This window comes from Cynocephalus volans, chromosome 8 (genome assembly GCF_027409185.1).
Source record: "Cynocephalus volans isolate mCynVol1 chromosome 8, mCynVol1.pri, whole genome shotgun sequence".
Lineage (NCBI taxonomy): Eukaryota > Metazoa > Chordata > Mammalia > Dermoptera > Cynocephalidae > Cynocephalus > Cynocephalus volans.
The window spans coordinates 43,521,925-43,535,902 of record NC_084467.1 but is presented as its reverse complement, the minus strand read 5'-3'; positions in this window follow the sequence as shown (position 1 = coordinate 43,535,902).

Here is a 13,978-nt window from a genome sequence, read left to right as displayed (position 1 = left end):
CAGGTAACAATTTTCTTTTTTTTCTTTTTGCAAATTAGATGCTTTCTATTTCGTTGCATACCAGGTGACCAAAAGAGGACCTACTTGAATTATTAATGGACATATCATTAAAAATTTTGATATTAGATCACTGTGATTTTTTGACATACAACTCAGAAAGATTTCAAAGAACTTAATGCTATTGCAATAATGAAGCTCCTTTCATTTTCATGTACTTATTTATGTTTACATGATTTTTCAACATTTATATCTCCAAAAGTAATAATTAGTGTCAGGTAAAATTGCTCAAAACTTTCATTGTATAGCACTGCTGTAACAAGCCTGCCTAAAGGGTTATCTGACTTTCCAAGAGAATGAAACTTAATTTAATTCACTATTTACTATTAATTAGTGTCCAGACATTTTATAACTTCATAGAGTGAGATGTTAACTTGAGGAAAACTTAATAAGATGCAAATGATGACTTTCTCAAGGAGAACATAACCTCAAAGGTTATGGTTTTATTGCCCTACATCATTAACTAGTTTTATATCTGATTTAGCAATCTTATTCCAGTATTCCTTTTTGTTACAACAATATATAAGTACATAAGTCTCTTGTATCATCCTTTGAATTGGTTTGTTATCTTGCTGGTCCTCATTAATGAGTTAATCAAAACTTAGGCATGTACTCAGAATCTGCTGGAGAAGTAAGTTTTTAACATTTTGAGAATTATTTTTGACATTAAAAAAAAAAAAGGGTTAATGCTGAATCCTGCCTCATTCTAGCCATAGGAACATTCTTCCCACAGATACACGAACCAAAAAATTTTAAAGCCTCACGTCATTAAGAGATACATTTTTTAATAGAGCTTTACATTTTATGTTTAATAATTAACATTTATAGATGGTTTTTTTGATTGGCGTATTAATAATTCTTATAATGATAACTGAATCTGGAGGAAAAATTTTAGCTCTTTTAGCTTAAGTTCTCCAAAAAGCAGGGCCTTTTATACAGGTCACATATTTTGAGAAGAGATTGTAGGAGACAGAAATGAGGGACTGGGGAGAGTGAAACACAGGAGAGATAGCCAAAATAAGGTTTATTATTGAGCTGGTTATCCTGATTGGTCAAGGTTTGCCCCAAAGAAGTTAATTTCCTCAGAGAACAGATATACAGAGGTGACAGAGAACCCCTAAGGCAGAAGTCAAGAAATAAGGAAATGTAGGTACAGGTAGGTGTCCTTAAACTACAAATGTAGCTGGTTACCACAGAGACAGCCAAAAGTGTGTGTATGGGGGGGAGGAGGTCGAGAGGTTGAAAAATAGGGTAGGAAAGTTGTTGTCCAACACAACTTAGATTCTTACAGTCCAATTTATTCCAATTAAATACATATTTTTACTATAAAGAAGTATGACATGGTGACAAATAAGAGACTTTTGGACATATAAATACTTTACATTAGGTTAAAATTCTGTGGGTAAAGTGGAAGAAATACAAGTTCAAGGAGAAACAAAATGATGTAAAATTTGCAGTTGTTAAGATGAACATGTGCATGTATTAGTTCTAAGTGAATAATGTGGGTATCAAATTTCTATGGTACTTAGAGTCTAGTGGACACATTTTAAAAAGCGATGTAACAGTTTTATTGTAAATGTTAATATTTACAGTATGCCAGAAATTATGTCCTTTTCAGTTATGTAAATAATGAAACTTTGAGATGTCAACTTAAAAGTGTGCAAAGAGGTACAGTTTTCCAAAATTCTGTCAGAGATCATGCAAGCAAATAGTTTCTAGACATAGTTTCAAACATTCCTCAACTGATAATGCGAACGTTTATATAGCAAGCATTATGTGCCATGAACTATTCCAAACGTTCCACTTACATTAATTCATTTAATCCTAACAACAATCTGAATAAATTTAATTCTATTACCATCATTATCATCTCTGCTTTACAGATAGGGAAGCTGAGGTACACGGCAGGTAAGTAGTAATCTATGTAAACCAGCACATATCAAAGCTGGAATTGGAATGCAGGCGGTTTGGCTCCTGAATCCTTGCTTTTAACCACTCACTCTACCATACTATGCAATTTGTATTCAAGTCAACCGACTCAAAAATAGTATCAATGCTTTTGCTGGATAACAGGTATAAATTTTCAAGCCAACAAATACAGTTACAAAAAAAGGAAAATAATTGTATATTCTAATAACAATTCTTTTTCAAACCCCCATTCTGCATAAGACAGAGAAATCTTGATAGTTAGGTCCAAGGTTTTTCAGTTATTTGAGGCTTAAACCCAGTTGACTTTAAGATTTTTATCTACTTCCTTCTCTGGGTGGTTTCTAAATCTTAGAGCATTGTACAGTGTCATCAGATAGGAGACACTGCCCATGCTGGCATCTGCTAAGGTGTAATGCATACTGTCTGGTCCTGGTGCATCCTTCCCTCAGGGCTTCTGCTTAGATGTCTATTTTTCTATCGGTCTCCAGTGGTCAGTCCACTCACTCTGCCCTTTTATCCTGTTTGCAAGGCCCCTCTATGTCCATCAGCCCCTCTACACCACTTCCACTCCCTTCACTGGGCAGGAAAATTTAGCTGCTCTCCAGTGCCACTCTGGGCCATGGGAAGCAGTTTAGGGTCAGGGCCACTGCTTATAGTTATGCAGACTCTCCAGGGCTGGACTGTTATTTGCCACTGTTGAGTGCTCAACTTGCTGACAGCGGCAACCACCACTGAGCCTCTGGACTTGGTGCCATAATCCGGAGGGACCAGCCATGTACCTAGTGTCAGTTTGATTATACTGGATTCCTTCTATCATGGGTGAAGCAGTGATATGACTTTATTGGAATAGAGTCGATCTGGATTTGCCTCCCACCAAGCTTCTGGTGTAGTATCACCATCTGTGAACTTCAACACCTTATTCACCTACTGTGGTATTTCACTCACTATCACTTCTGAGGGCTGGCCAGTTAGCTCATTTGGTTAGAGCACCGTGTCAAGCGTTCAGATTCCCATACCGGCCAGCCACCAAAAAACAAAACAAATATAACTTCTGAGCAGTGAACTCACTCTACAGTGATGCTTTCATGTGAGACCTAAATTGGGAACCATACGGGGAGAGTTGGCAGAGTGTGAGGCCTCCATTTTGCTGGCATGATTTAGCAGATGTGCCATCGTGCTGGAGCCAATAGTTCTTGGCAGTAGCTCCTGATCCCAGGTTGTAGCAACAGCAGTGTACTCCAGGAGAACAATGGCTCTTTATTTGAAGATTGGCTAAGGTGGTGTGATCCTGGAATCAGAACCTGGGGGAGCAGATTCGTGATTCTCTAACTTCTCAGTTGACATAAAGTTTTCATTTCCCTTTTCAGACAGTCTGCAATGTTGTTCTGAGAGTCATTTCTTGAGAGCCAGTTCAGCCTCTGTTCCTCTAGTCCTTCCAGTGATTTTTCAGTACCTATTTCCCTGTATTAAATGTTTTCTGCTTAAAATAGTTAGAATGTATTTCTTAAATAGTCTACAACAGCACCCTGCTGGTTATAGTGGTGAACTTTCTAACTAACATATTTACAGATGTGATTTTAAGGGAATTAGAGGAAAGATGTTCAACATTTTGAGATTCTGGATCTGTAGCTGGGTGGAGTAAATGATGAGACTTTAGGTTGTACCACTTTTGACATGTGAGTCATTGCACTTTGAATTGCATTGTATTAATTATGATTTTTTTTTAGGAATAAATATGGGGGGAGGTGTAGTTCATGTAGGGCAAAGAAATGAGTGTACTATGTGACATTTAAAAATTCTTTTTGGCCAACACATTAAAATCACTGTCTTAGGTTCAGGAAATCCTTCATCTTATAAATTTTGGAGGGAAGCAGAGCCCCTTTTTCAATTTAGAAGTTAAAAATGCCAGATAATTGCTTTTCTAGCCTCCTTTGCAACTGGACTATCGACACATGACCTAGGGTCAGCCAGTCAGATACACTTTCCTGAGTACTCTGCAGCAGAGACAACACCATATGCAGGGAGATTGAGTAGTTAGAGCAGTGTGATGCCAGTGGTGGTGTCCAATGTCAGAGACTAGCGGTGTTGGCAGTACAAGCTTAGTGCTTAATGGCAATAGCATTGGTGTCTTCCAAGTATATCTGCAGTGTTTTCCCCAAACCTACTTTTCCAGCTTCACTGGGTACTTTATGATCTATTCAATATTATTTAGTAAATTCTTTTCTTTCTTAAATAAGCCAGAGTAAGATTCTGTGGCTTGCCACTAACTGTGACTGATATATAATAGTCAATAGTTATTGTTTAACAAAGTTATGGAAATGTCTCCCAAAATATATTCTATGGAACTCTTGTCCCCCCAGAAAATGATTCCATGGTTAAATAAGTTTGGATAACAATGTACAATTTGGAACGATTCATAATTCAAATTAATATTTTAGAAATTCTGGGCTGGCTGGTTAGTTTAGTTGGTTAGAGTGCAGCCTTATAACACCAAGGTCACGGGTTTGGATCCTCATACTGACTGGCCACCAAAAAGAAAAAGAAAAAAAATTTTTTTTAGAAATTCTATGCAGTCTCCGAGGAAAGAGATTTTTACCTCATATCAGGCTGAGGATGAAGCCAACACATGGAGAAGGGATATACTGAGAAAACTTCAGTGAAACACAGTTGGAGCCAGTGGATTAAGTTCACCGTGAATCCCACTTTGTTTTTGGATTTCCAGTTACAGGAGCTAATACATTCCCTTATATTTAAGTCAGCTGAAGCTCAGCTTCCCTTTACTTGCCATGAAAAGCATCATAATGGGAACATCATCTAACATCTTGGCCCCTCATTTATCCGCCTTCCTCATCACCAGTGATCTCCACTCTATTTCACCCCCCACTGCAGTGCTCTCATATTGTGACTCACAACTGTTCTATATGAAATCTCGAATTCAGAAATTCTATTTTCTGACCACAGCCACCTATTTGTCCTTTCAACCTAGCTGATTGGCATCTTCCATTACACTTTGACTTTATGAAGATCTGATGTAACTCCTTCAGTTTTCCACCAATAAATCTACAGACCTTCCTACATCTGTCCCATATTCTTCTTTCCTCTTGTTCCAGTGGAGGAGATGGTTCCTACTTATCCTTCCATTGAGCTCTGGAGCCATCCCCTCCTTGTCCTCAGAATTTTTTTTTTTAATGTGAATGTTCCTTTTTCTCTCTTTTATATCATCATTCTATTTCTATTAGACCATTCCTATGCAAATTTAAACAAGCATTGGTATTTCTCATTTATAAACAAATCGTTTCTGGGCTTTACGTGTCTCCCCAGCCTGACCCATGCTGTCAACCTTTCCTCACCTCTTATTCTTTCTTCGACCTTCTACTGGCTCCACTCTGGCTTCTGCTTTCACAACTCCATCTAATGGTTTCCTTTGTGGTAATGAGAAGATATATGGATTTGGGGAGTGAGTGAGGGAAGTTTGGCTGATAAAATCATTTTTGAAAGTTGTTTTTGTAATTCAGATTTGCATGGATAATGCTTGATCCACCCCTGCACCCAGCATACTGGATACCATGTGCCAATAAATATCTTGATGTGCTGCTGGCCAAACTAATGTATTTTTCTGCATTGCTTTAGGACCCCTACAGGACCACAACTAGTGAAAAAAAGGAAATGGATTCTGGTGGTCCCAACAGTGATTTTCCCCGCAGTGTTCCTTATCAAGTAAATAAATAGCACCAGCCTCCACTGTTTTACCTGCCAGAAACCTGAGATTCATCCTTGATATCTCCTTCTAACATTGCCCCTTCATCATCAATTACTGTTCATTTTTCTCTCCTATTTTTTTAATCCATTCACACTTGTTATGGATGAACTGTGTTCCTTCCCTCATTCATATGTTGAAGCCCTAACTCCCAGTACCTGAGAATGTGACTGTATTTGAAGATAGAGTCTATAAAGAGGTAATTAAGTTAAAATGAAGTCATAGGAGTGAGTCCTAATCCAAAACCACTAGAGTCCTTATAAGAAGAGGAGGTTAGAACACAGACATATCCAGAGGGAAGACCATGGGAAGACAAGAAGAGAAGACAGCTATCCATAAGCCAAGGAGAGAAGCCTCAGAAGAAACCAACTGTGATCTCATACTTCTAGCCTCCAGATTGTGAGAAAATAAAATTCTGTTGTTTAAACCACCCAGTCTGTGATGCTTCATTAAGGCAGTCCTAGCAAACTAATTCATTCCTTTTCATCCCCATTATCACCACCATGGCCTAAACCATCAACATTTGTCATTTAGACTTTTGTAGTATGAGATCCATCAGGGCAGGGTTTTTATCTGTCTTGTTCACTGTTGTATCCTCAAATCCTACTATAGGATCTGTCACTACACAGTCATGCTCTGCATGACAGCATTTCAATCAACAATGAACCACATGTACAACAGTAGTTCCATAAGCTTAAAATGGAGCTGAAAAATTCCTATTACCTAGTGACATCATAGCCATCATAATACAATGCATTACTCATGTGTTTGTAGTGATGCTGGTGTAAACGAACCTACTGCAAAATATGTCATAGAGGGGTGCCTAACCTACCTATGGGGTGATACTCCCAAAGGGAGCTCAGACCTTTAAGATAGAAAGCCAAGCATTTGAAACATTAAGTCTGACCCCAAGTGTAAGGGTTATTGTCTACTTTAGAACTCATACATTTAAAAATGATTCCTACCCATCCCCATAGCAAAATAATAGTTAATAACAGTTAGCTAACACTCACATAATGCTTGCTGAGGGCCAGGTATAATCCCTACCTGTAATTTAATTTTCATAATTTTGGGGGGTGGGATTATTCTAATCCCCATTTAACAGATGAAGAAAATGAGGTACAGAGAGTCTTAGTAACATAATTAGAGGGCCCATGCTCATGCAGCTAGTGGTCAGTGTAGATAATAGAAAAACTCATTGCTGTTTCCTTCCTAAAACACTTTCACACAATGATGAAATCACCTAATGACACATTTCTCAGAATGTATCCCAGTTGTTAAGTGACACATGACTCTGTGTGTGTGTGTGTTTGCATGCGTTCAATAAGTATTTATGGGATGGCTAAATAAATGAAATGAGTAGCTACTTAAGTGGTTTTCTTGCATCCGTCTTTGCCCCTCTTTCCAACTGTTCTCCACAGGGACTGCTCTCTTTATAACATAATTCTGCTTATTTCCCTGCTTGAAACTCTTCATTGTCTCTTTCTCTACTACTCTCAGGATAAAGTCCAAAATCAATGATATTGCTTAAATGGATGGCATAATTTTGCTCTCAGATCTCTCTCCAGCTTCACTGTATACTATCCTCTCATTCTATCACACATTCCAGCCATGCTTGCCTTCTTTTTGTTTTTCAAATTTTCTCATGGCCTTTACATATGCAGTTCCCTCTACTATGAGAATTTCCCCCCATCTTTTTTCCTAACTCTCATTCTTCAGAAATCCTTCCTAAATTACTTTGTGAAATCTCCCTTGATCATGCCATCGAAACAGCCTTTTCTTTTCTATCTCCTCACTGCTTTTCCTTCACAATAATTATCATAATGGTAATTAATTTTTGGTGCGATTATTTGTTTAATGTCTGCATTCCTCACTGGAATGTAAGTTAGATGAATAGGGACTGTGTCTGTTTTGCTCATCATTGTATTTATAGTGCTCAGTACCTGCAGCCATGCCTGGTACACCATCAATGAATAGTTGTTGAATGAAAGAATGGGCAATGTTAATTTCCTCGGGCTGAGCATCTTACTTTAGGCATTATTTACTAACAGAAAGTCTAAGGTCCAGAAGTAGTTTAGAGGAGGGAGTGATTAAATTCTTTCCAGGTAAGAATGATGGTATGGCAGGATAAGTGGGAAGGAGTTTTCTAGATAATGGAGGGGTATTGAGGAAGGCACCTAAGGTATAAAGGACCTGTGCGAAAACGCTGAGGTATAAAACAATTTCTGGGAACTTTAAGTCATTCTGTGTGGCCAGAGCACAAGGATCAAGGGGGTTAGTGGTTGGAAAGAAAAGGACTTGATCAAATTTGCTAAGGATGTTGGATTTTATCCTGCAGTGCAATAAACATCACTGAGTCTTCCAGTTCTTCCCTTGGTTTATGTCTGCTGTGTCTCTTACTATCCACAGACACTTGGAAAAATCATTTAGCCTTGCCGAGCTTCAATTTACTCTTCTGTTGAATGGTTGATGACAGACATGAGATAATACAAGGAAACCACCCCCAAAAGTTCTTGGAATATAGCAGGTGCTTATTAAATGTTTGTTTAATAAGCAAACAAACATTCGGCCCTTTCGCTCAGGCTGATTTCAGCACCACGGCTACTGGTCAGTCCACGGAGAATGCTGCAGTTCCCATACAGGACGCAAGAGGGAGTATGAGACTGGGCCTTTGCCAAGGGTCATGGGGCAGACCCATGAGCCTCCCTTAGCAACCCCTCTGAGAAAGACTAAATACGAGACTTTCTTCCAAAATTCAGAAAGGCACCCTAACTTATCCTACAGATTATAAGCGACTTGTAACTGTAATTTAATTCCCTGGACATGTATTTGAAGGGGAATCATTGGCAAGCTTTACTAAGCTCATAACTAAGTATGAGCTGGCAGATCCCATGAAGTAGCTGATGTTATTGAATATCCTATTATGCACCACCTAGTATACTTTCATTATCATTTTTAATTTAACTCTCTCAAAGATCCAGTGAAATAATTCCCACCCTCATTTTACAGATGAGCAACCTGTAATCTAGAGAGATACAGTCACGTAAGCAGCTAATGGTGAAAGTTGGATTTGAACCCAGACCTATCTGATTCCAAAGTTTATATTTATTATATTTATTTTAATTCAATTCCCTTATTTAACAGAGGTGGTCCAGAAAGGTGACTCATCAGTGGTAAGTGATTATTTATGAGACCAAGGGAGGACTTTGTGTTTTGGGTGGGCTCATAGGCGCTGAGGACCCTGACCACGTATCATAGTTGTGCGCAAGTCACTGCTGAGTAAACACACTGCAAGAGGGGGAGGCAATTAGCCATGGCTTCACCCAGGGAAAATTATCTGTCCTGTCTGCACCTTAATTTCCTCATCTCTAAAATGGGTTGACTCCTTCTCATCCATCAGGTCTCAACTCATGTCACTTCCTTGGAGAGGCTGTCCCTGTTTAATTATTCTAAGATAGCCCCTCCCCTAGTCACTTTCTATCCCATCATCTTCTTAGACTATTTCCTTAAATATGCTTATCACTATCTGAAATTATCTTGTATATTTTGTTTACTTATTGTCTGTCTCATCTCCTAGGATTTATAACTTTTGTGTGAGCAGGGGTCTGTCTGTTTATTTCATGTTTGTGTAATTTGTGCCTAAGACACTACTTGGCACATACTAAGCGATCAACAAATCTTTGTGGAATGAATGAATGAATGAATGATATAATGATGAAGAACTAGGACTAGAGGGTGGAAGCTGCAAACAGGCAAATTTTAGCAAAGAGGACTTTCCTAACAATAAGAGTTATCCGAAGGCAAAGCAGTCTGTCCTGGAGAAGGTGGTGTCCCCATCCTTAGAAGTGTGTCAAGGCTGTAGAGGAGGCTCTCAGGTTGAATGGGTGAGGGAGGACTGGTTTGAGGTTTCTTTGGCTCCTCAGTAAATCTGTAATTAAGTTTTGAACTAAAACCCTGATAACAAGGTGCGGAAACCAGGCACAGAAAGAGAAATACCCCATGTTCTTACTTATAGGTGGAAGCTAAAAAAGAAAGAAAAGAAAAGAAGAAAGAAAGAAAAAAGAAACAAACAATAATATGTTGAACTTTCAGAAGGAGAGAACAGAACTGTGGTTGTGAGGAGGGAAGGAGAAGAGGAGGGGTTTAGGGAGAAATTGGTTAATGGTCCCAAAGAATGAATACGTTTTGCAACGACAAATATGCCAACTACCCTGATTTGATCAGCACATTTTGTACAAATACTCTGTACCCCACAAATATGTATAATCAATTATGTTTCAATAATAATAAAAACAAACAAACAAACAAAAACTAGAGAAAGCGACCCAGGGGGTAGGAGAGGCACAGACAAGGGTACCGGCAGTGCTCGATTCTGCTTCTGGGCTCCGTGGGAGAGAGCTGACTTGGTGGGATTGATCAAATTTGAACAAAGTAAATAAAGACACATGAATAATCATTTCCAGTGCAGTTGCTCTTTTACCACTGGGCTCTTATTCCCCTTCCTCTGAACCCCACTGCCCCCATAGCTGTCTCTTCTTTTCTCTTTCTCACAGCCAATGACACTACCTGGGTCAGGAAGGCCTCCTAGTTGCCTCAATTTCCTTTCTCCCCATCTACATCCAATCAGCCATCAGATCTTCTCCCTTTCATCCCCTTAATGTCCCACTGCACCTCTCAGGTACTCTAATATCTTTTGAAGGCACCCCACCAGCCTTTTCTATGTTCTCCCTTCCAGTGTCTGGGAACCTCCAACCCATTCCCTATCATGCAGGCTAAGATCTTTCTAACACACTGACTTCTGGATCTGGCTTACCTCTTCCACCTCGCTCATCCTCTGCTACTGTGCCCATTATGCCTGTGCTTCCAGAGACTCAAGGTTTTCTGCAGGTCCCTAAAGACTTCACATCATTTCACATCTTTGAAATGAGCTTTTGCTCATGCTGGTCCATCTTCATGGGCTGCTTCTCCCTGCATTTAACTCCTATTTATCCTTGAAGGTTCAGCTTAAAGACTCAACTCTGCATCCCAGCACCTAGATGGGGCCAGACCTAACATCTCAGGCTCTTCCCTGCTGAGCTGTCCCACATATCAGAGTAGTGCAACAGAAGGTTTTATGCTAGGTTTAGGAAGAGTCCGCTGCAGTGGGAGTAGGACAACGAGGAGACTCTGGCTGTGGAATGGAGAGGAAGGGATGGAATGGAAAGCTCCTGGGAGGTAGAACAGACTGGCCTTGGTAAAAAAAAGATTGGCAGGGTGGATAAGGTAGAGGGAAGAGTGGTGGGTGGCGCCTGGATTCTAATTACTCACATTTTGAAAGTTTCCCTTGTGTGTCTCAGATTCCACCCCTGCTGAGAGTGGTGTGTCCTTATGATGTGGCGGTGCCCTCTGTGTGCATTTTTTTTTTTTTTTTTACCAGTTTCACCTTATAAACAGAGGGCACCGCCACATCATCAGGACACACCACTCTCAGCAGGGGTGGAATCTGAGACACACAAGGGAAACTTTCAAAATGTGAGTAATTAGAACCCAGACGCCACCCACCACTCTTCCCTCTACCTTATCCACCCTGCCAATCTTTTTTTTACCAAGGCCAGTCTGTTCTACCTCCCAGGAGCTTTCCATTCCATCCCTTCCTCTCCATTCCACAGCCAGAGTCTCCTCGTTGTTTTTTTTTTTTTTTTTTTTTTTTACCAGTTTCACTTTATAAACAGATGTAGGTGAGTAGAATGGACTTGCATGTTCATTCATTTTTAAAAAAAGAAATTGAAGCACAGAGACAGAAGGAATGATAAGTGCATGAGGTAGCATTTGAGATACTTGTTTTTTCTCATTACCCAAGTTTCCACTCCAGTAGTAGATCAAATAAAGACCATAGATTCCTCCCTTCCCTGTATCCATGCCCCTTTCTGATGCGACTTTGCTCTTCTTCCCAATAGGAGGGGATTTGATTTCTCAATCTCCTTGAATCTGGAGATGACTTGATTTGGCCAATAGAATGCAGCACACGTGATGTTATGTGGTTTCTGAGGCTCGGCCTTAAGAGATTTTATCTTCTGCCTTTACCCTCTTAAAATGCTGTCCTGGGACCACCATGTAAGCTGGTCTAGCCTACTGGTGGACGAGAGGCCATGTGGATAAGAATCTTGGCACCAGCCCTCAGCCAGCACCAACTGCCAGACCTATGAGCGAGGACTTCTTAGACCTTCCAACTGAATGCAGCTCATGAGTGATCCCAGGTGAAACCAGCAAAGAAGCCATTCAGCTGCTCACATAATTGTGGGAAATGAGACATTATTGCTGTTTTAAGTCACTGAATTTTGGGGAGTGGTTTGTTATGTAGCAATAGATAACAGAAAGAGCTTCTGTACTCTCTATTTCAGTACACGGCTTCACTATCTACCTGGTTGTTTATGCCAGCGCTCTTTTCTTCGTATCTCACATTTAATTTGTCACCAAGTTGAGGGGATTTTATCTCCTAAATATGTATCAAATCCCTCCACTTTTCACCTTCCTCGTTGCTGTGACATTAGCTCAGGTCCTCTTCATCTCTCACATGGATTATTACAGCAATCTCTTTTTTTTTTTTAAAGATGACCGGTAAGGGGATCTTAACCCTTGACTTGGTGTGGTCAGCACCACGCTCACCCAGTGAGCGAACCGGCCATCCGTATATGGGATCCGAACCCGGGGCCTTGGTGTTATTAGCACCGCACTCTCCCGAGTGAGCCACGGGCCGGCCCATTACAGCAATCTCTTAACTGTCTTCACTATCTCCTGTCTCCCTGCTCCCAACCCTTCCCATCCAATCTATTATGTTCCAGCCACAGTCAGAGCTATCTTTCTTACATGCATATGTAACCATGTCACTCCATTGCTTAAAACCTTTTTGTATGTGAGGTGAAGTCCTAAATCCCTGATAAGATTTATAAGGCCTCGGACCATCTGGCCCCTGCCTCTCTCTCCGGCTCCATCTTCCACCTCTCCTCTCATTGAACCTTTTGTTCCTAAACTGTTTCCCATGTTCCATGGCCTTCTAGCACCTGCTTCAGCTCCCCCATTGCATGAGGCAGCCTGTTGAAGGGGTTGGATGAAAATACCTGACCTGTCAACATATCTAACTTCCTCGGCTTGCCATCGGGGACTCACATTGGGATAAAGGCTCACCTTGAGAAGACTTGAATATTCCAAATGATGTCCACTTATGCCACTATCTTTTCTTTTTTTTTTTTTTTTTTTTTTTTTTTTTTAAAAGATGACCGGTAAGGGGATCTTAACCCTTGACTTGGTGTTGTCAGCACCACGCTCAGCCAGTGAGCGAACCGGCCATCCGTATATGGGATCCGAACCCGGGGCCTTGGTGTTATCAGCACCGCACTCTCCCGAGTGAGCCACGGGCCGGCCCATGCCACTATCTTTTCTAAGTGACTAATTCTCATTCAATAAAAAGCATCAGTTTTATATTTTATGTAAAAAACTAGGAGCTAGAGAAGTCTGATTTCTCTACCTTGGCAACTAGAAAGATTTAAGGACATTTTGTTTGCAGGACTCTTAATTACAATGGTGTTCACTGAGCAACAAAAATACTGGGGTCTAATAGAAAGAGCCGTGGGGCTTGGAGTCAGACAGACCTGGCATCTGGCTTTGCCATTCACCAGATGTGTGACCTTGGGCAAGTCACGTAAACCTTCTGATATTTGTTTCCTTGCTATAAAAAGGGGATGACAGTCCATACCTTGCATGATTATACTGAGGATGAAATGAGATAAAAGATGTAAATGATCCTAGTTTATTTTAAGGACACAATGATTATTATTGTTAACCAATCTGATCCAAGGCAAAAGTAGAATTTTGTCTTCCTTCCCATTCTTATTTGGGCATTTGGATCTGGAAGTGAAGATAGTTCAATATAATTTGATTTGTTTTGTACATTCCTCTAGTGACCACCTGCAAGTCAATAGGGAGGTAGCTATTGGGGACATAAATGATACAACCTAAATGTCCAATGTGTCCTTCCTGCCCCTTTAAGATCTATGTGCAGTGAGCTCAATTGTCACATTTCATAACTCTTGTAAGTTCACAAGTCCCCCACAAGATTTCTGCAAATTCTTCCAGGGCTTAGTTACCTCTGCCTTCAGTTTCCCTTTTCAACTAAGACCTAACAAGTGCACTGCTCAACTTCCCTGCTCATGCACCCTCATGATTCCTCTCTCTCAGAAAGCATTCCTAGGTAGCATG